A 23,132-nucleotide genomic window follows, 5' to 3' on the forward strand; every position below is an offset into this window, starting at 1 on the left:
CTGGGGTCAAAGGTCACCACTGGACAATCTCCACTGTAAAGGAGATGGCAAATAGTGGGTATCCTGCAACTCCAGCCCCTACTCATGGCAGACATTGCTAGTAGACCCAAGAGTCCCGCATCCTTCTCACCTCTGTTCCAGGCAGCCACTATTAATCACCCTGAACAGGAGGCCTGGGAAATTAAATCTATTTTCTAACTATGCCTGAGAATCACAGAAGCTCCAGGCTCAAAAAAAAAAGAAAAAGAAAAGAAAATGCTGTCAAAGTCTAGCCTAATCATCCATACAGTGCTTAAATCCCTTCTAAAGTGTTCTCCACAAGTGGCTAGCCAGCTCTCCCTGCATACCTCTAATGATGGGGACTCACTGTCTCATAAAGCAGTTCTTCCTGTCTTCAACAGTCTTGGCTGTAAAACTCTTTCCTTGGAGTTACTAACATGTCTCTCTCGTCAGTCTCTTTTTTGGAAACCACATGGTGGTCCCTCAAGTGACGAAGCACAGTTATTAAATTGCTCCCAAGTCTTCTCTTTTCTAGGCCCAATTTCTCCAACTGTTACTCACATGATTTGATTTAAAGTTGGCGTGCCATCCTAATCTAATGACCCATCCAAGGCCTCTCTGGGGCCAGGTACTCACACATGGCTCCCACACCAGTCACCTTGTTCCTGGTGGATTCTATGCTCTGCTATAGTATCTGGCTGCCCCACCTCACATTGACTCATATCAACACCCTGACGCCATTTCTGAGCCTGTTACTGTTGAGCCACAACTCCATCCATCTGTCACTGGGCCTCCCAGGAGCTTACACTCCATCTGGAGAGTCCTGGGATATGAGAAACCCACAAGATGGTAAGAAAACATAATATAAATTACAGACTGCCAATTTCCCAGTTACAAACAACTCGCTCTAAAGGTTTGCTTAAAAGTAATTTCTTTAAAATGCTGACAGCATGTAGCCACAAGAAACCATATTTAAAATGAGGGTTAGATTCCCAGGTCAGCCCACAAAAGCCTTCTGAACTCATAATGTACCTGCCGCATAAAACTAACAGTGTTATTTTAACTCTATGTAGCCACCATTTATAAGATGGTTTCCACGGTGACATGCACTCTGAAATCCGTTTCAGAGAACTACACAAAAGGTATACCTGGTGTCGCGCTGCTCTATGAGGTTGTAGGGGGAGCCTGCTGACCTCAGAGGAGAACTGACTCTAGACACTGGTCCTCCCAACCCCCTTCAGGCCACAGGTCCTTTGAAGTGTGTTATCCTAAGGACAGAGCGTACGTGCACGAGCCTGAGTGAGCTGTGAGGCTGCAGCCAAGAGAACTTCTGGAAGGAGGCAAGTGATAACAGGTATGGGGTTTGGTTGTATGTGTTTGTGGTGGTGCTGTTTTTCAACAATCTACTACAGACATGAGGGTAGGGGTATTTCTCAAAGTCAGAAATGTAAAACTAGAAAAATCACGAATTGTCTTGTTCTTCTCTGAGCCTGTAAGCAGGATCTTTATAAGCTGGCACCTACAGTGCTAAGAGGGTAGGGGGAGGAAGACGGACTGACGCATAACTGACCGCGTGGGGAGGCCAGCAGAGCTGCTGAGCCTCAGTTCTTGCCTGTGGAAGCTTCAGCCATATCCTTCCTTATTCCTGCCCCAACCGTCCCTTGGCCCCAGGCCGACAGAGCAGGCAGGAAGGCACTGCATGGAATTGGAGGCCAACTCTTCCTGGGCATCCCACCTGAAGGAGAAGGAGCTGCGTTCACCTGGAGAAAGGCAGGTGCTCCCAAGGACCGAACTGCTTGGAGTCTCAAGGCCAGACTGGAGACCCTGCTCCATGCCCCCACTATTGTTCCAAACTTGTTAACTAGTGCTGTTAAACTCCCCAAGCCTCAGCTTCCTCATCTCTAAACTGAGCAGAACGTCCTCTTCGCAGGTCAGGTGCCAGTAGTAACGGAAAGGCAGTCATAATAACAGCTGAACTTTCTGAGCTCTGACCAGCACTGCTCTATGCATATCACCTCCATTAACTCATTTTAGCTGTACAAAAATCCTATTATTTTGTAAATGAGGAAACTGAGCCCAGAGAAGATGAGTTATTTACCCAAAACCATGTAGCTAGTAAGCAACGAGGTCAGGAGGATAGGTAAAAAGCTGCTTTGGAAACTGTAATATGGTATATAAATGGTGGTGATCATTATTGTTAACGACTAACACAGGAAAATGCTTGAGTGCTCAAGCCTGGGCCATCTTTTCTACCACAAGGCATCTGGGCGGTTCCTGCCCAGTGCTACTAAGGCTCTGCTAGGATATCTCCTCCAGCCCCAACTGCAGATCAACCCAAGCAGTCACCTTGGCAGGACATGCTGCTTGCTAAATGTCACAGCCCCCCACCAGATACTTGCTCAAAGGCTGCCACTTCACCTGACCACCTGGATGAAAACTGCAAAATGCACCCTACCCACCTTCTTTGTCTTATTTTTTTCCCACAGCACTTATTACCTTCTAACCTTCTACATATTGTACTTATTTGTTACTGCATGTCTAGCCCAGCTAGATTACAGGTTCCATGAGGGCAGGGAATCTTCTCTGTTTTGTTCATTGCTATATCTTCAGCACCCAGGACAGTGCTGGACACGTGGTAAGCATGTGGTATTTGCTGAATGAGTGAGCAAGTGAACCTATAATATCATGGAGAAAATGTCCATAATATATTGTTAGGCAAAAGAAGGCAGGCCTGCCTCTAAATTCTATATATAATGATCTCATCTCTGTAAATGCATTACTGTGTGTCTGAGCATGTGTGAGTGGACAGAAAAAAAAGTCTAGAAAGCTACACATGAAAATGTTCATTGTGGTTCTTTCCAAAAGGCAGGAGCAAAGACAATTTTAACTTCTTTTTAAATGTTTTACAAACACCATGTATTATTCCTATAAGTTTGTAAAGCAATTACATTGGAAAGCAAACACATTTGTGCATGTGCACACACACACACACACACACACACACACGGGAGAAGCATACATTGGTGACAGAGGACCCGAGCAAGAGGTGAGGCCCAGTGACAGCTTACCCACCTTCCCAACAGCAGGCTGGTGCAGCTTCTTCACTCACAGACCGGCAATGCTGAGAGAAATAACAGAATGAGGTTTACACAGGCCTAGGACTCAGCAGCACCTCCTTCAGAACTCCTCCAAAAAAGGAAAATTCTAAAAACCAAAAGCTATTTCACTGCCTCTCCAGAGCAGTCTTGGAATTATTTAATCCTCTGTGTTTGTTTTTAAATTATATTAGAATGTTCCGGAAAATGTAAAGCTAAACTAATACATAAAGTGTAGTCTTTTGCAACTAAAAATCCACTTTGCATAAAAAGCCTCATTCTCCCATGCCAGTATTAAACTGGAAGTCAGGATAACTGAATTCCACCCAAGATCCTAGGCCTGGCTTGGGGCACCGTCTTGATTCCTGCTCTCCTTCTCCATTCTGACAGCATATTCTGTACACAGGTGCCCATAGGAAACCAACCCAGTGACTTACACATCCCCTGTCACCCGTAAATCACCGAGGTGCCATTAATCAACAATATGCATCCAGTGAGGGCCAACTCTGGGCCCAGCACGGGCAGGTGCTATGAGGTGGAAAAAAAGGAAACAAAAGATAAAGTCAGCCTTCAGAGAAGGACTAACACACAAGAAACAAGGAAGAAAACAATTGCACTCCCTTAACGGCACAGTGCTTACTATATGTGTAATGAGAGTTCTAAGAAAAATGAGGTAAGTGTGGGCAAGAAGGCTGCGAGGAAGAGGGTGGGCTCATGCTCAGGCTGAGCCAGCAGCAGACCAGGGTGCTGAGGTTGGAGACAGGAGGTGGACCTCAGCACCTGTCACCTCAGGACTGTGGGCAGAGCCACCCCAGCCACTGCCGATTCCCCTGCCCCTGCCTTCCAGGCAGGGGGTGCTGCTTTGACCAGTTAATCGGTTGCCCACTTACTGAGCACCACGTGTGCACAAACAGCCTCCTGCACAGGGGGCCGACTCCCCCTGAAGGCAGATGAATTCTAACTCTCTGTGACAGAAGCTTTCACATCTCAGTTGATTTCAGGAGCCAACCAGAGCCAGAGAGGAAGAGAAGCATGTGCATCTATGTCCAGCTCCAAGAACTCTGGTCAATCCACAGCAATCCAGAGCAATGCTCTAGAAAGGCCTCTATTAGCAATGCAAGCAAGGCTCAGGTAGAAGCAGTGGAGAAGGCAGAAAGAGGAGGAAAGAGGCCAAGTCAAGGACATTGCAAAGGGAAAAGGAATTTCAAAAGATGGCTTTGCAGGGGGCAGAAAAGAGAGCAAGTGGCATCTAAAGAGACCAACCATCCTAGAACTCAGGACTTTCATACTAAAACCAGGACAGTCCCAAGCAAACCAGGACGAGTTGGTCAACCCAGCCATATCATCCTCAGGGATGCTATGAAGTTGCCTGATAACTGGGTACTCTTTCTCCCATCCTTTGTGGAACTGTCATTGTTCATTAGCACCCCTGGGGCCAATGGAAAGGAAGAAGTGGTCAACCCAGGGAGGTGACTACTGTGTCCTTCCTGCTGTCCTCCTGGCTTGTATCCTTTCATCTCAACCATGGAGGTTTCCAAAGGGGCTCAGGTAGAATAAAATGCTTTATTGCTGTTCTTAAAATAAAACCTAGAATCACAGCCCCTATCCTTTATTCCACTGTTTCACAGACACGAGCTTATCAGCCGTCCAGTTGGGAGAGGACCCCATGTATCCCTCTTGGAGAAATAAGCACCTTATCTGCAACAAACTTGGAAATCAAAAGAAGCTGGAGGGGTTGGCACACTCAGCTCTTGAAGCCATCTCCATTCATTCTCCATCTCCCTCTTCCCTCTTAGAGCTTCAGTTCCCACCCACCTCTCCCAAAGGCAGGTTCTAAGAGAGTACTCCACCCACATAATCTGTTCATTCAACGAGGATTTACTGAGCATTTACTATGTGGCAGAAAGTTTGTTAGGCAAGATTCAGAACACAAAGCACAATAAGACACAATCTATGCCTTCCAAGAATTTATGGTTCAGTTGATGGGGAGAGGGAGTGGAGGTGTGGGCAAGGATGGTGTAGAGGTGAGAATCATTCAATTATTCAACACATATTTACTTTCCTCTTAATATGTGCCAAGAACTGTACTGAGAGAATGTAGATAAGTAATGGAACAACTGCAAAACCATGTATAAATGCTGGTCACGTCGGAGACCTCAGGACAGCAACCGCCCCAGCCACCGAGGCAAATACCAACTGATCACCGCTTCTCCTTCGCATGGCAATATGTGCTGTGGAGGACTAAAAACAAAAGAAAAGCGGTAAGACCAAGCCCTGACCTCAAAGAGTGAACCAAATGATCAAGGAGATAAAACCCCCACAAATAAACCAATTCGCAAACCACCAGGTATGGTGAAGAGCTAACTGTGGGACACAGAACTTCAGCACAAGGAGCAACAGAGCTGGACAAAGTCTGCAGAGCTTCCCAGAGGGAGCGGAGGTAAAACCTGAGAAGTAATACCGAACGGGGAGCATTTTCCAGGCAGGAAGAACATAACAGGTATCTGTGATTTTTCTCAAATATCAAAGGTGAATGTATAGTTATTACTGAAAGTGTTTCTAAATGGTACACCTATCCACGCATCTTTGGCTTGAGTAAATAGGAACCTTGCCAATAGTGACCTTCACAAATGTGAGTTACACTGGAATAGAAAGATGGGCATCAAATCTAACTTCAGCTGTCCACACTATGAAGGTGGGGAATTGAAACATACTTAACCCTGTAATGCAAGTCAGTGTGCACGTCTGTATAAACACACACACACACACATACACACACACACCCATACTTCCCTGGCTCTTTTTTTTCTTTTTTCTTTTTCTTTTTTTTCTTTCTTTTTTTGAGATGGAGTCTCACTCTGTCGTCTAGGCTGGAGTGCAGTGGCACGATCTCAGCTCACTGCAACCTTTGTCTCCTGGGTTCAAGCGATTCTTCTGCCTCAGCCTCCCAAGTAGCTGGGATTACAGCCATGCGCCACCATGCCCAGCTAATTTTTTATTTTTAGTCGAGACGGAGTTTCACCATGTTGGCCAGGCTGGTCCCGAACTCCTGACCTCAGGTGATCCACCTGCCTCGACCTCCCAAAGTGCTGGGATTACAGGCGTGAGCCATCGTGCCCGGCCTCCCTGGCTCCTCTTTACAGGTCTACCCTCAAGCTAAACAAATTTCATCCTTCTGTTGGAAGAACACTCCATAACTCAGAGAAAGAGAAACTGAATTACCGGGGACGATCCACGTATTAATAACTGGGAATCGACCACATTGGTTTTTGCTATAATGATATTCACTAAGTATGAGCAGAAAGGCCACCTTTGGTCTAATGGTACACTGGTCACTCAATAACAAGTTAACAACCATTGACTGACTATTTAATGAAGAACACTGCAATGGTGCTAAAGGAATGGAAGGGAGGGAGCAGCGGGAAAGATTAGTTAGAAGGAAGGCAGGATACAGTGAAAAGAAGTGGAAGACTCACGAGATAGTGAGTCTGGTCCCAGCTCCACCACTGCAAAGTCTTGAGTAAGTTGATCCCACCTTTACTTCCGCATCCATGAACATGTCCTATCTATCTCTCAGAGTCATTTATAGTTGAAATGAGATAGTGTAAGCCTAAGTGCTTGGAACTGCAGAAGGCTCTGTATAATGCACCGTGAGGATTTGGAGGTACCTACTTCCCCAGCTTCACTAACTACCCTGTCTACTTTCCCAAGAGTCTTCTGAATCTCTCAATTTGTCCAATCCTCTCAGACAGTAACTGTTTCAGTGGAGCACAGGGGCCAAGGGAACCGAGTCAGGGGCAACTAAACTCAATTCCAGACCTTTGGGTGGCCCATCAAGGAAGCTGTCTTTTTTTTTTTCCACTGGAAAAACTGGTTTTGGGGCATCTCAGCTGAGCCCTGGGTAAAGCCTCACCTGATGCCGGAATCTACCCCTAGATTGTTCAACCACATAGGCCAATACATTTTCTTCTTTTGCTTGAACCAGTCTGGGTTGGTTTTCAGGTAATCAACTAACTGATAGGGAATGAATGAAAATATGGTTAAAGTAATGCTATAAACCCTTCTAACTCCTCACGAAACCTGTGGCTCCATAAGCTACCCAGTGAACCATTTCCTACCTGGTGTCCTGAAGGAGGTGAAGATGTTAAAAAGATCACTCAAGGAACAAAAAGAAGAAAGACAATCATAAGCAATAAAACCAAAGTGATTACTGGGTCTGCCTTTATTTGCTTCCTATCTTCTAAGACCAGGGAGGGTCACAGTGATGGAGGGGGTAAAACCCTTCAATGGTAAGCCAAAGAATTAGTGTCTATCTCAGCTCTACTTCTGCCTGTTTTCTCCAGATGTTTACCTATTCCCTTTCATGGTAACCGCCAAAGAGCCCAGAGGAACAATACCAGTATCCCACTGATTTATTTTATATCTTAAAAAATTACTCAGGGCCTGCAGTACTGAGCTCATGTTCAAATTAAGTTTGCTGAAAATCTAATTTGGGATGAGTAATTTAATTTGGCTACTACAATTAAAAGTGGTGCAGTATTTGTGTTTTAGAGGAAAATCGTATTAGATTCACCTAATCTTATTAGTGGACTATCATATTTAGATTGCATTCTATCTGGAACAGATACATACTAGATTGATTTCTTTCATAAATCATTTGGGAGACCAAAGGGACTAGACTTCTCCCTGCTCCTTGACCACCCACCTGACACAGGTCAGTGCAGCCAGTGAATGCAAAAGAGGCCTCACTGAGAAGCCCACTGCACAGCTCTGGAATTCACTAATCCAACACATCCACCTAGAACAAGCCCTCACGTTTTGCAGATGAGTAAATGAGGCCCAGAGTGAACATGTGATTTGCTTCGGGTCACACGGTCAGTTAGTTAGTGACAGAGCTAAAACTACATTTAACTTCCCTGCGCCACAGTTTGTGTCCCTGATGCTCCAACACATGTGTTCTTTATAAGCTCTAACACGAAACATGGCCAGATGGCCCCTGAGGCCCCGCTATTACTCACTTGGTTAAAGCATGGAGTCATCAAATGCCACCTCTCAGCCTGCCTCTCTGCCTCTCTGAAGTTCCCAGGGAAGGAAAGGGGCATGGAGAAGCTGATCTCGCTATCTCCATGGATAACTTAGACCAGTGCCCCAAATCCTTCCTGTTAAGTCCATCTTCTTGATGACGAGTTTAAACCCCCTCACTCCCAGGTAACAAAAATTCACATTAAGGACATTCAAACCCTATGACAGGTCAGGAAAAAGAGTCTGGTTTGCGTTTTAAAATGTTCTTAATCTCAGGAGTACTGTTAACTGGGCAGACTCAATGGGTACAATACCACACATCGGGGTTCCAATTGCAGAGTTTAACCTAAGAAAATGAGGTTATGAAGCAAAAACATGAAAATAAGCTAGATAAGAACACTTGCAACATATGACAAGTGAATACACACACCGCATAAAAATCTCTTGTACATGATTTTTCAAAAGATGGAGCACTGCAAAATAAAAATGAGAAAAGACCCAAAGAGGCAATTCTCTCTCTCTCACTCTCTCCCTCTCTCTCTCTCTCTCACACACACACACACAGATTACTGATGGCCTCATGAAAAATGTTCAAACGCATTAGTAAGCAAAGCTTGCAAACTGAAACAACACAATACTATTTTCAACAATCAAATTGGCAAAAACTGAAACAACTATAATGTTCACGATAGTCAAGGATGCCCTGAAATAGAAATCCTCAGATGCTACTGATGACTGTAAATTAGTCCACATTTCTGAAGGGCCATCTGGTGATATGGATCACTAGCCTTAATACTGAGTTCACTCCCAAGAATATTCCCTGATGAAATAATCAGAGGAATACTCCAAGATTTATGTGTAGAGACATTTATAGCAGCAATATTCATACTAATAAAAATCTAGAAAAATCCAATGGTACTGTAATAGAAAAATAGTTAAATAAATGATACATCAATACAAGGAATAATATGTCGGCTTTAAAACTCATGTTTTTGAAAAAGATTTAAAAACACAGGGAAATGTTCACAAAATTATGCTAAAACTCAAAGCTATTAATAGGATGGTTCTATTTTGTGAAGAAAAAATATATAGCATATGCATTATATATATCATGTGCATTATAAATACAGTATCTTGTGGCAGATTCAGCTAAATGTCCAACAAATATTTATGCTTCTCTTTCCAGAGTGTGGGATTTTCGGCAAGAAGCAGCTGCTCAGTCAGGGGCTACATGCCCCAGCACCCCTTGTATCTAGGTGGTGCCATATAACTACTCCCACCAATGGAATGGAAAGTGATTTGAGCACTTCTAGGCTGAGGGAGGTGGAAAGTGATGTGCCTTCTCCGTGGTCTCTTCCTCCATCTGCCAAACAGACACAGGGGACTCCAAGACCCTAGGGAATGGAAGAGCAACCAATGGAAGGGGCCTGGGCTGCTGAATCACTCAGGGCAGGGCTCCACCGGTGGAGTGACCACCAGTCTGAAACACCTATGTTGGACTGAGTGAGAAATAAACTCTATTGTGTTAAGCCATAATTTGGTGTGGGTGTTGTTGTTGTTGTTGTTTTTGAGACAGGGTCCCAACTCTGTCACACAGGCTGGAGTACAGTGGCATGATCATGGCTCCCTGAAGCCTCAACCTCCCAGGCTCAGGTGATCCTCCCACCTCAGCCTCCTGGGTAGCTGGGACCACAGGCACACACCCATGCCTGGCTAATTTTTTATGGAGATGGGGTTTTGCCATGTTGCCCAGGCTGGTCTTGAACTCTTGGGCTCAAGCCATCCTCTAGCCTCGACCTCCCAAAGTGCTTGGATTACAGGCGTGAGCCACTGCATCCAGCCTCATAATTTGGTGCTTTAATGGTTTCTTCAGCGAGTGTTACCTTAATACGCACACACAGAAAAACTACTGAAAGGAAAACAACCAAATTTTATCTGATGCACTGTATGTTAGTCAAATTATAGGTATATTTTTAAAATGTATTTGATTTGACCACAAACATATCTTATTTGGTAACCAAAAAGTTACTGAAATAAAAAAGCAGACTTTAGGTAGCAGTGTTATATGGTGAAATCTTAAAATAGTGAATATGGTTACAAACATTAAAATGTAGAAAATTACAAGGGCTCAAAGGAAAAAAAAATCTAGAAGTACAACCTTTAGCAAGATCTACTTAAACAGTTCTAGACAAATGATTGTACAAAAATGAACCAAGGTTAGAATCCTTTAATATGTAAAGAGCCCTTGTGAGCCAATTAAGTGAGAGATAAATATAATAACTGGGAGGAAAGACATAACCACTTAGTTATAAAATATGAAACGTAAATGATATATAAAAAGATTTTCAAACTCATTAATAATCAAATACATGCAAATGAAAATGAGATAGACTTTATCTCTTTATCAGATTTATACATTTAAAATATTGTGAATATAGGATCCAACATTGCTAAGATTATCATGAAATGGGTAATCATATACACTGAAAAAAGGAGTTTAAAATTGTATCATAATTCCAATCAGCAATTTGGCATGACAACAGGAAAAAAATGCCTTAGCTTTCCCAGGCAGGGTGCAGTGACTCAAATCTGTAAACTCATCACTTTGTAGTCCTAGCTACTTGGGAGGCTGGGCTTGAGCCCAGGAGTTCGAGGCTGCAGTGAGCTGTGATCACACCACTGCACCTTGGCCTGGGCGACAGAATGAGACTCCATTTCAAAAAACACAAACAAAAAACAACCAAAACCCCCTTTGATTTTCTAGATATTTGTTGAAAGAAATAATTAAACAAGTATGCAAAGTATGCACCAGAGTTGTTTGAATAGGAAGATGAAAAAAAAAAACAACTCAGGGCCGGGTGTGGTGGCTCACTCCCGAAATCCCAGCACTTTGGGAGGCCGAGGCGCATGGATCATCGAGGACAGGAGTTTGAGACCAGCCTGGCCAACATGGTGGAACCCTCTCCTTAGTAAAATTACAAAAAATTAGCTAGGCGTGCTGGCGGGTGCCTACAATCCCAGCTACTCAGGAGGTTGAGGCATGAGAATCACTTGAACCCAGGAGGTGGAGGCTGCAGTGAACCAATATCGCGCAATTGCACTCTAGCCTGGGCAACAAGTGTGAAACTCCACCTCAAAAAACAAAAACAAACAAACAAACAAACAAAAAAGACAACTCAGCTATCTATCTGTAAGGAGCTGGTTAAATACATTATGATATATGTGTGTATGTGTATTCATGTATTGAAACAATGTATAGACATTAAAATTATGCTGAAGATCTAAATGAACAAAGCATAAAAATGCTCATAAGGTAAAAAAGCAGGATATAAAGCAATTCAAGTAGTATAATTTCTTTATTGTTTAAACAAGTGTGTGTGTGTGCGTGTATACATATAAACATACGTTATAAATGCATAAGAAAAGATTATGGGAGGATTTTAATCAAAACCGTGATGGTAGTTCTGGAATTATATATTTGCTATATTTTATAAGCTTTCAACAATGGATATGTATTACTTTAATTTTTTTATGTTTGATTGTGAAAAATTTCAAACGTACACAAAAGTAGCTAGAATATATGTACCCATTACCAGCTTGGATGAAGATCTTCAGGGGTCTCAGTGTAAGAGCTGGAATGTGGCCAGAGTCCCTTTGTGAGGCATGGGTGGGACTGGGGTTTGGATCCAGCTGCCTTGGAGGGTGATTGTGTCAGTGCTTGGGGGAAGGGTCCAGATGCAGCCTGCAGAGCCATGAGAGGGCATATTTCTTATTACTGCTGAATTTGTACATTTTCTATATATTTGTTTAGTGTTGTATTTAGTTATCTATTCAAGTGTTCTAACAAGGTTTAGTACTTTTCTTTTTAATTTGAGCACTTGGCAGTGTAAAGATTAATTCTGTCATATTATTGCCAGTCTTTCCCCAGTCTGTTGTTTCCCTGTTTTTTTTTTCACATAAACGCTTCATTTTCCTGTAGTTTGATTGACTATTCTTTTCCTTTTTGAATGCTTTTCTTTTGTTTCTAAGTAATATTCAATGCTATAGATTTCCTATGCCTCTACATTTTGCACTTTAATTGTTTAATCCATCTGTAATTCATTTTGGTGAAGCCACAATGATTTTTCCCAAATTGTTAATGAGGCATCAGAATTATTTATTGAATAATTTTCCCTTCCCCACTGATTTGTGATGACTGCTTTATGATTTATTAAATTATTTATGCAAGGGTCTATTTCTGAACTATCCTAGTTCACTAATCTACTTCTTCCTTTTATGACAGCACCACAGTATTTTAATTACAAAGACTTTATATTGCATTTTAATACCTCGTAGTGCTATATATTTTAATATCCAATAGATCTAACTCCCTTCCCCCAAAACCACTTTCAGAATTCCCCCGATGTTCTCATTTATTTATTTTTCCAAGCAGACATAGAAACTTCTTGTGAAATTTAAAACATCCTGACGGGACTTTCAGAGGAATGGTACTAGACTCATGAACTAATTTGAGAAGAATCCAAATCTTTAGTTTCAAGCTCATTATCTAGAAATAGGGTTTTTAGTAAAACTATTTAAGTCTTCTTCATCTACAACTAAGCAATCTGTAGTTAATAATAACTTTATCATTTTTCTTTATAGTATTTATTCTCCAAGTTACAATTTTATGACTCTCTGCATTGACTAAAACTTGAAGAGGTAACAAGTGATGCCTTTATTGTTTCATCAGTAAGTATATAGCGGCAGTGGGCTGCATGAACCTGATATTCCTTATAATATTAAAGATTGGTCACTTTATATATTCCTCTTAAAGTGGTATATAAAAACTTAAAAACTGATTGAATACACTTTTGGAATTAATGAGGTTATTACATATTTTTATTTAAACAACTTATATGAACTATAGGGAAATATATGTATATGAAGCTATTCCTGCATTCCAGGAATATAATCTATTTGGTTATGGCAGAACATTCACATACTCTGTTGTTGAAATCTACTCGCTAGAATTTTATTTAAAACTTTTACATTCCTAAGTGAGACTGGTATAGATCCTCCCTCTGGGGACTTGCCTGTTTTGATATCAGGGCCTTGCTTGCTTGAAAGAAGGATCTGGAAGTTTTCCATCTTTTTTCTCAATCCCGGAACAGTTTATATAACATAGGAATTATCTGTTCCTTGAGAGTTTAAAAGGATTTTCAAAGGCCTTTTTATATCTTAAAATATTCCACCTGGCACAGGGGTGTATGGGTGTGTGTGTGTCCACACGGACATTACCATGTTAGTATACATTTAGAATGACATGTAAGATACTGATCTCAAATGGAACAGCTCTATTATAATTTATGGCCATTCTTTCCCCCATGAAAAGGGAGTAAATGCCCAAGATGATAAAGTGTTCAGAAAAAAACACATTTTCCCAGGCTTTGGTTCCAAGAGCCTCCTTTTAAGAGGTACATGAAGGTTATAGAAGGTGATCATGGAATATTGGATGTGTTGAACCATTCAAATTTCATTGAGGCTGACCAAGTTGGCAACCACAACTTTACCACTGACATTCGGAACTAGGAAAGCTGAGACCTGGAGAGACAAGGAGAACCTCTGTCTAGCCCCAGGTCACCTCCAGCTCTGTGGTAAAGGTCTTCCAACTTCCCATTTTATTGTGCCATCTGCAGCCTAGGATGCTTCCCCTCTTCCACAACAAGGAACACTTGTCACTCTAAGGCTTTCTGTACTGCAGGGCCCCTGGACCAGTGACCCTATAAGCACTTCATAGGCACCACAAATAAAGACTCAAGAGTTGTTTTGGACTGAATGTTTCTCTTCCCCCAAATTCCTATGTTGAAGCCCTAAACCCCAATGGGATGCCATTCGGAGATGAGGTCTTTGAGAGATAATTAAGTTTAGGTAAGGTGAAGAGAGTGGAGCTCCCATGATGGGATGGGTGATCTTATAAGAAGAGGAAGAGGAGATTCCTGTCTCTGAGTGCACAAGGAAGAGATCAGGTGAGCACAGCAAGATGGCTCTCACTCACAAGCCAAGAGAAGAGGCCTCAGAATAAAACTTACCTTGCTTTGCACCTTGATCTTGGACTTCCCAGCCTCCAGAGCTGTGAAAAATAATTTTTATTTATTTATTTATTTTTAAGATGGAGTCTTGCTCTTGTTGCCCAGGCTGGAGTGCAGTGGCACAGTCTCGGCTCACTGCAGCCTTCATTTCCCGGGTTCAAGCGATTCTCTTGCCTCAGCCTCCCGAGTAGCTAGGATTACAGGCGCCTGCCACCACACCCGGCTAATTTTTCTGTATTTTTAGAGACGTGGTTTTGCCATGTTGGCCAGGCTGGTCTCAAACTCCTGACCTCGTGATCCACTCACCTCAGCCTCCCAAAGTGCTGGGATTACAGGTGTGAGCCATTGCGCCCGGCCCATAAATTTCTATTGTTTAAGCAACCCACTTTATGGTATTTTGTTATGGCAGCCTGAGCTAAGACAAGAATGTTGTGGTAATGTCTGTCAAAAAGCACAATGTCGTCTGCCGTGGAGCAAGATATGCCTTGAGAGAAACCAGTGGTAAGGGGTCTGAACAAATTAAGACCCAATGTCGGCTGGGTGCGGTGACTCACGCCTGTAATCCCAGCACTTTGGGAGGCCGAGGCAGATGGACCATGAGGTCAGGAGTTCGAGACCAGCCTGACCAACATGGTGAAACCCTGTTTCCACTAAAAATACAAAAATTAGCCAGGCATGGTGGTGCGTGCCTGTAATCCCAGCTACTCAGGAGGCTGAGGCAGGAGAATCGCTTGATCCCAGCAGGCAGAGGTTGGAGTGAGCCAAGACTGTACCACTGCACTCCAGCCTGGGCGAAAGAGTAAGACTCTGTCTCAAAAAAAAAAAAAAAAAAAAAAATCCAGTGTCTGCTAGAACATGCAAGAACTGTGCCATATAAACATATGAGCACAGATGAGGCTACTAGAAGGACTCAAACCATAACGCTTTGCCTAAGAATGCGGTTAACAGACAATAACTGTAGGTGTTAGTGTGCCACAGAATGGTCTTCTTTTTATTGAGAAAGCCACATCTGAGATCACGTCCTTGTTTACAGGAGACCCATGAAACGTTAGAATTAGGACACCTTTTGCCAGTCAAGGTGATGAGCATTAGGATAGTCCTGCAGGAAGGCAACCAACTTGCTTTGGCTCCAGGATTCCATGATTCCATTCACAATTTCACACGGGTGAGTGAGCAGTCTTTCTGTCCCGGTCAACAAGGACAGAGGAGTTGCTTTCACACCAGTCATGGCCTAACACAGAAGCTTAATCCTGACTGGAAGGCAAAGTGTGTTTGTGGCAAAGCCAGGCAGACGTGTAATGAAAGCAGAATGAGTAATGTTTAGTTAAGCTTCTGGATGGCAGGGGTGGTTGGGTGTATGTTTGGGGATTTTTAATGACTCCAAAAGGCGTCTTAAAAAGTCACACTATTTTGGCAGTTCTGAGATGCAACTTTTGCTACAAGTACTAACACCAGCAAGTGACTGCTACAAGTATTAATACTAGCACTTACCGGCAACATTTCTCACAAGCACCCGTTCCTTTCTGGGGCTCCTGGGATCAAACCAAGTTTTCTGCATATGTGTGGGGGTTGGGGGGGGGTTGGCACACACACCCTTTCCCACCTACAGAGGCATACCATACAACTGAAAGTCAGATCAAATTGAAGACATTTATCATTTTTAGGGTTAAATAGTGGAAAAGGAAAAACTGTTGACACACTTTCTAATTTGAACTACTTAGGTATTGCAAGATTTTCTTCCTGCTGGTGGAAAATTAAACTAACAATTCTAAGTTAATGACTGGAGGGTAAACGGCTCCTTCTTTATAAAATAAATTGGGTTTATCAAAACTTGTATTAAAATGGATTTTCCCCCAACTTTAACTTATAAATCCAATCAAGATATGACTCTAGAGAACTCTTAGGCTCCAAGTGAGGCTTCAAAAAGTAGGGTGTATTTCCCTACAGTTGCACATTCAGGAGCTAACTCCACATCACCAGGTGGGCACCTGACACCTGGAGGGCAAATGTGGGGTAGTGCCCACCCTCCCTTGGTGGAGTTTTCACAGGTGATGTCAGAAAAATAAGAAAAATGTAGTAAATTATTCCTAAAGCTGAGTGTTTTCTATTTAAAGATTTTTGTTTTGTTCTTATATTATCTTTTCCTACTACTTTGGCATCAAGATGGCTTTTTCATAAAAGCTTGGTGATGAGTGTTAAGAGTTTTTAAAATGTCCTAACTTGGCAAAATAAAAAAGACTGGGAGCCCTAGGCCAATGCCCTAAAGCTTTTTTTTTTTTTTTTTTTCTCCTAGTGCTTTCTGGGTCCAGGCAATCTTCATTTGAGAACCACTAGTTTACAGCACTCTCTGAGCCAAGGAATTTGGAGTCAACCAGTGCTCATCTAGGTATCAAAATGGTGGCAAGCCCCAAGTGCAACTAACAACCTACAGAAGACGGAAGTCTAACTTTAGTCAACACTCAGGGAGCGGGGATGAAGAATGTAGTCTTCAAAGCTCCTGGCCACTCTGGAACACTGTTCTCCTGCTGCACCCTACATGCTCACCCCTCCATCGTCAAAGCCTCCACCTCCTGGTTCTGGAACAGGTGGTAAAGCTTTTGGAGGCCCTGTGCCAACCAGTGCTCTCCGCACCGTTAATCTGGGAACCCCAAATCAAGATGCTTGACCCTCCTGGGATTCTGAGAGGTCAGCCCTGTGGCACCAGAGGCTTTCTGGAATGATTCATCATATTGTCAACTGAAATTCTACTGAAGTGGATGCCCAAGACTAGTTTCTCAGTACTGCAGCATCTCACTCAATCCCAGTGATCCGAAAATCCATCCATCCTCCCAGGACAGTCTGACTGTGTAGCTGGTTCAGGAAACCAAAGGCAAGGGGGGTCACTCATCCCTCCAGAGCCTCCAGACTGAGAATAAGGAAAGAAACTGCTAGGTGCAGTGGCTCACGCCTATAATCCCAGCACTTTGGGAGGCTGAGGTGGGTGAATTATGAGGTCAGGAGATTGAGACCATCCTGGCCAACATGGTGAAACCCCAACTCTACTAAAAATACAAAAATTAGCTGGGCATGGTGGCGTGTGCCTGTAGTCCCTGCTACTCGGGAGGCTCAGGCAGGAGAATCACTTGAACCTGGGAGGTGGAGGTTGCAGTGAGCCGAGATCGCACCACAACACTCTAGCCTGGTGACAGAGCGAGACTCCGTGTCAAAAAAACACCCAAAAAACAAACAAAAAAAAACCCCAAAAATCAGCTGGGATAGGTCATGAGGTCATGACAGGCCATCAACTATTTAAGAGATTTTTCAACTAAGAATATAAGAACATATTGCCATAAAATTTTAAAATCTCTATATTCTAGAGGTTCTATCTATTTTCAATTGTATGCTCCTTAAACTTATCTGTATTTAGGCTTCCCCCAAAATGAATTCTAACAGAAAAAAAAACTTCGGTAAAAAAAGAATCCATAAACACTAAATATTTTAATACCTTTATTTACCTCCTCTCTAACAGAACTAATCAGCAGCAGATAATATATTTGTTATGAAGAGAGTTAATTTTCTAGTTAAACATGCACATAAAAACATAAAGGTGACAATATTTGGCAATATATGACACTAATAAAGGTAACATTTATTGGGCTATCCACTGGGCTAAGCGCTTGACTCAGATCACCTCAATTAATCCTTACAGCAAACCTATAAAGTAGGTGCTATTCTTATTTCCATTTTATAGATGAGCTTATCAATGAGGAACCTCATTACTGTAATTTAATCTCCACCAACCCAGAATTTGAGTTCAGTGTTTACTCTGGCTATTAAAAGGTTGAATAAGCAAATTAGAAATTAAACGGGATTTCAGAAGGTATATTTAACCTACTAGAAGGTCCTACGTTTTAAGACATACTGAAAAACAGATGCTAACTGCTTCCAACAGGATGTGCTTGGGAAGATCCTGCCTGACACTATACCACATTAAAACACTTGAAGATTCAAACTTTTACTAGTTAAGGTTGAGTGTCCTCTCACTATTATCCCCAATGACTGGTCCAAGTTAGTAAGGTATTATTCTACTTCTATGGGTGGTACAGTATGGTGGATGTCAGCTGCGGCTCCCAAGATCTATTTCCCTCCTACCCTGACAAAGTGTCCAGAACTCTACACACCCCCAGCCTCCCCACAGCCTGGTGCAGGAGCCAGTCTGGTGCAGAAGCCAGCCTGAGGATGAACCGACCCAGGGAGGAAGGAGTGGAGAGATTAAAAATAAAAAATAAAAAATAAAAAAAACAACCTGGATGGTTTAGGATACTGCTGAGCTGCTGGTTCACACCCACCCTGCAGTCCACCCTATCCCTGCACATGGCAGGTACATGAGCTGATTAATTAATTCATTGTGCCATGGGAGCCCCTGAGTTAGGTTTTCTGGTATTCAGAATTAGGATTTTTGGTAGTCAGCCTGAAAGAATCCAAACTGATAAATGGGAAACGAGCTTCTATGGCCTGAATGTTTTGTGTCCCTCCCACATTCATGTGTTGGAATCCTAATCCCCAAAGTGATAGTGTTAGGGGTGAAGCCTTTGGGAGGTGATCAGGTCTTGACGGTGAAGCCCTCATGAACAGGGTTAGTGCCCTTATTCAGGAGGCCTGAGAGAGCTCTGTTCCCTTCCATGATGTAAGGACACAAGAAGTTGTCAGTCTGCAACGTGAAAGCAACCCTCACCAGAACCTGACCATACTGGCACCCTCATCTCAGACTTCCAGCCTCCAGAACTGTGAGAAATATGATTTGTTGGTGGTTACAAGCCTCCGCATCTATGGCATTCTGTTATAATAGCCCAAACAGACTACGATGTGTGTGAATCCACATTCTCTTCCTGGCACTTACTCAGATTTTGTTTTATGCTGTTTTTTGGTTTTTGGTTTTTTTTGTTTGTTTGTTTTTAAACTGTTTCAAATGTTTTGTGTTGTTTTTCCCGAGAAAATGTAAGGGGCTTTCGAGAAACACTTTCATGAATTAATGAGTGGCCTTGGGCAAATCCCTTGACTTCCCTGGGTCTTTTCAAGTCTGAAAAGGACTGGGATCTCCGTTGCTCCTACCATCCCTCACAGCCGACACATCTACGTAGCTGACCTCACAATGCAAAGTTTCACTCAAACATACACAAAAGCCTCTTTTGGTCTAAAGTAGAAACGTCCTTATAATCCAAGTGACCTGCAACTCTTGACTCTGTGAGACTGTTCCCATTTGCTCCGCAGATCCACCCTCCATCCTCCTTCAGGCAGCTCTGCCCCACAGAGGCTCTGCCCTCCGTGGACAGCATCCACCCAGTTCCCTTGCCTTCTGGCTCTGACTGAGGCTGCCTAATGGGAGGCACTGGCATCAGGAGATGGGAGATCCGAGGGGTTCAATGAGGATATTTATTCTTTTGGCTCCTTCCTGGCCATGCTGCTGTAGGTTGATTGCATTCCTCTACCAGGGACACCTCTCCAGCTCCTGTTTCCCATCCCGACAGCCAGTCCCTCCCTCTTCCTTCCAGGCACAGTAACAGCTCCCTGACACTGCTGGCCCTGGGTGCTTCAGCATCCCTTGTTGGCTTCTCTTAACTCTGCCTGCATCCTTATAAAGACTCCCTTCAGTAGACGCTCTTCAATTACCCCATTTGCACGAGCCACGTGTTTCTGACTGGAACCCCGAGACACAATGGCTTTAAAATTAAATCAGAATCAGGCACAATAAAAAAGAAACCGAAGCAATCAATTCTGAGCCTCATACAGGAGGAATGGAAAGCGTGGCACATGCCAAGAAAACAAAACCACACACACCGAAATAATCAAATCAGACACCACCCCCCTTCCCCACTGTCGCCAAGAATGTGTGGAGGATGGAGCCATCTCTTGCCGGATCAGGGTTTACACCTGAAATAAAAGCTTAAAATTCTATTTATGCACAAACTACTGACCCTTGAAACCGCTTGTGGGGGGCCCGGCAGAGGAATCATAGCTGTATGCCCATTTTATGGAGGGACAAAGTGAGAATGGAAGGGATCGTGAGGCCAGACCTGATAAAAACGCGAGGAATGCCCCAGGGCCAGCTAAGGCTCCTGAGTCCAGCAACCCGCCTCTGGCAGGCTCTGTGGAGCTTCCCACAGTGGCCTTCTACACCACCACTGCATCCCAGACATTTTTAAATCCTTCTAAACACTTCTAGAACTACCATCCATGGACATCCATTGGATCCTCAACTATTTACAACTCTGCGAAATCAAGAGACACCCTCCGCCCCATTCCAGAAGCTGCCAAAAACCATTATGTGAATCCACAATCCCTGACCATTTCCCAGAGAAAATGTTCTAGAAATTAATGGATGTCCAGGCCCAGAGCAGCCCTCCTCCACTTCCTGGGGCATTCTCCACACCATATGGGTCCAAGAAATGGTCTTACGACTGCTTTGCTGTAAAATGTTCCAACACCAAGAACTCCCGAGAAGCTACCTGTTTGAGGATGAAGAGGCTGAATCTTTCAGGGTCGTCCTGCTTCCGTGTCTTCTTCCTTCAGCATTCTCCACAGCCAGGGCCTGCAGGAGTGACCCAAAGAGCACAGTCAGGACATCTGGCTTCAGCATGGGAACAGTGAGTATCAATCAGGGAGAGGTCGGAGGAGTGACCTGGGATGGAGCCCTGAAGAACCCAGCAGCTGATGGGCCCACCCAGGACGAGGACCCAGCAAAGGCTGCTGAGGAAGGTCCCGGGGGAGAAGAGGACTTAGGAGACCAAGACGTTCAACTTCATTCTGGTTATTCAGGCTCTAAACCCAAGTCATCATGGCTTTCCTCTTTCCCTCACACCCCACGTCTAATCCATCAGCAAAGGACGCCAGCTTCAACGTAAAGTAATATCCAGACCCTCACCATTTCTCGACACCTCCACTGGTACCACTTTGGTCCAAGTGAGCAGCATCTGTCATTAGGTTATTGTGATAACCCCCTAATTAGTCGTCCCACTCCTCCCCTCACCTTTCTATAACCATGTCTTGGGGGTGGAACTGTGTCTCCCCAAGATTCCTATGTTGACATCCTGACCCCTAGGATCTCAGAATGCGGCATATTAGGAGACAGGGTCATTGAAGATGTCATATTAGGAAACAGGGTCATTGATGATATAAATAGTTAAGACGAGGTCCTACTGAAGTAGGATTGGGGTTCCTAATCCAAAATGACTCTGGTGTCCTTATAAAAAGGGGATATTTGGAAGATTGGAGGTTTTCTGCCACAAGCCAAGAAGCTACCCAGAGTTGGAGAGGAGCCCGAAACAGACCCTTCCCTGGAGTCTCCAGAGGAGCATGGCCCCGCCAACACCTTGATCTTGGACTTGCAGCCTCCAGAGCTGTGAGACAATAAATCTGTGGTTTAAGCCACCCAGTGTGTGGTACTTGGTTATAGCAGCCCAAGCTAACAAATACAGCATGCTCCCCAGAGCAGCCTAAGTGATCATTTAAAAATCACTCTTCTGCTCAGAACACTCCTATAGTATTTCATCTGTATCAAAGTAAAAGCCAAAGTCCTTGAAATGGCAAAGGTCCACATGACTTGGCTGGGCCTCTTCCCTGATGGACTGAGACACCTGACCTCTTCTCCTCCTACTCTGCCCTTCCTCCATTTCCTCCAGCCACAATGGCTTCCTCAAACATCCAGGCAGGCTCCTGCCTCAGCCCTCCACACTTGCTCTTCCCCATCCCTGGAGCACTCTTCCCCCAGGCTTCTGTTACTTCCTACAGGTTTCTGCTCTCAAGTCCTTTGCAGTGAGGCCCACCTCAAACCCCGGCCCCCTTCCTAGCCTCCTTCCCTGTTGTATTTCTCTTTGCAACCCTTATTACCACCTGACATTTATTATTTTTTTCATCCCCCTTTCCCCACTTCCCTTAGACTGTAAATTCCCTGAGAGCAGGGACATCGTATTATGGTGTGCCCAGAGCCTGGCACATAGTAGGTGCTCAAGAAATAGCTGTTGAAAGACTTTGTATGATGGAATCAAAGAAGCCAAGAGAAAAGAGAGTTGCAAGAAGGAGGAAGCTGTCCAGTGTCAAAAGCAGCAAAGAGCCCAGACAGATAAGGACTGAAGTGTCCGTTGTGTGTGGCAACACGGAAGCCGTGGGTGACCTTAGAGAGGGCAGCCCCTGCAGAAGGCAGGAGGCCTCTGCAGCAAACCCATCGGGTCCCTGCTCTGGACCAGGCATAAGCCCCCACCAGTGGAGGCCAGCCTGCGTGGGCTATGTTAGCGAAAGCAGCTTATTTCCACACATCCATCTGTAAGGGGAGGAGAAAAGAGAAGGTAAGGCTGAGGGGTGTGAAGGGCTGAGGAAGTTGCTGCTGCAGGACTGAGGTGTGAGGTCCCAGGGGCCGCAGGAAGCATGGGGATCCCTGTCCAGGGAGAGGGTTCTCTCTGGCCAGGAGGAAGGATGTCTCTTTCTCTGAGTGCAAGGAAACCAGGTGGGAATGAGCCCAGATGCAGGTGAGCACACAGGAGGGCAGGTGGGAACCTGAGTGGGCTCGCCGTGGAGTAATATTTTCAGTGAACACAGAAGCCAGGTTGTCTCCTGAGTGGTGAAGGGCAGATAGGAGAGGAGGCTGGGGTGCACGTCCCACTGTGGGTATCAAGTGCGGGCGTGGCCCTGAAACCCAGCACCTCCTGACGTTTGTGCCCTAGGTGGCTTACTCTCTCACCCTAGTCCACACCCTGACTGGAGACAGCCAGCTGCTGGCCAGTATCCCGGAGGGCCCTGCTCTAGCCAGAAGCCGTGGTTTCGTAGAGGCACAATCTGCATGGATGTGGGGTTTTCTGTGACAGCCCTCAGTAGCCAGGGTTTAGGAGGAGAAGTTCCTAAAGCTGAATTCAAAGGCCCCAAGCAGTTCCATCTCTTTCTGTGAAGGCTTCATCATTCTCCCGGGCTCCCAGAC

The 23,132-nt window shown here is 44.2% G+C and overlaps 1 protein-coding gene across 19 annotated transcripts in view; it reads right to left on the minus strand.

The window, feature by feature from the left end:
- Nucleotides 1-23,132, minus strand: part of TRERF1 (transcriptional regulating factor 1) — a 228,590-nt gene that overhangs the window by 118,711 nt on the left and 86,747 nt on the right. For all 19 annotated transcript variants that reach the window (XM_055389653.2, XM_055389638.2, XM_063707608.1 and 16 more), the window contains exon 3: nt 20,671-20,753. The gene's annotated coding sequence lies outside the window, so the exon portion shown is untranslated. The remainder of the gene's footprint in view (nt 1-20,670; nt 20,754-23,132) is intronic.

Source organism: Gorilla gorilla, chromosome 5 (assembly GCF_029281585.2).
Source record: "Gorilla gorilla gorilla isolate KB3781 chromosome 5, NHGRI_mGorGor1-v2.1_pri, whole genome shotgun sequence".
Classification (NCBI taxonomy): domain Eukaryota; kingdom Metazoa; phylum Chordata; class Mammalia; order Primates; family Hominidae; genus Gorilla; species Gorilla gorilla.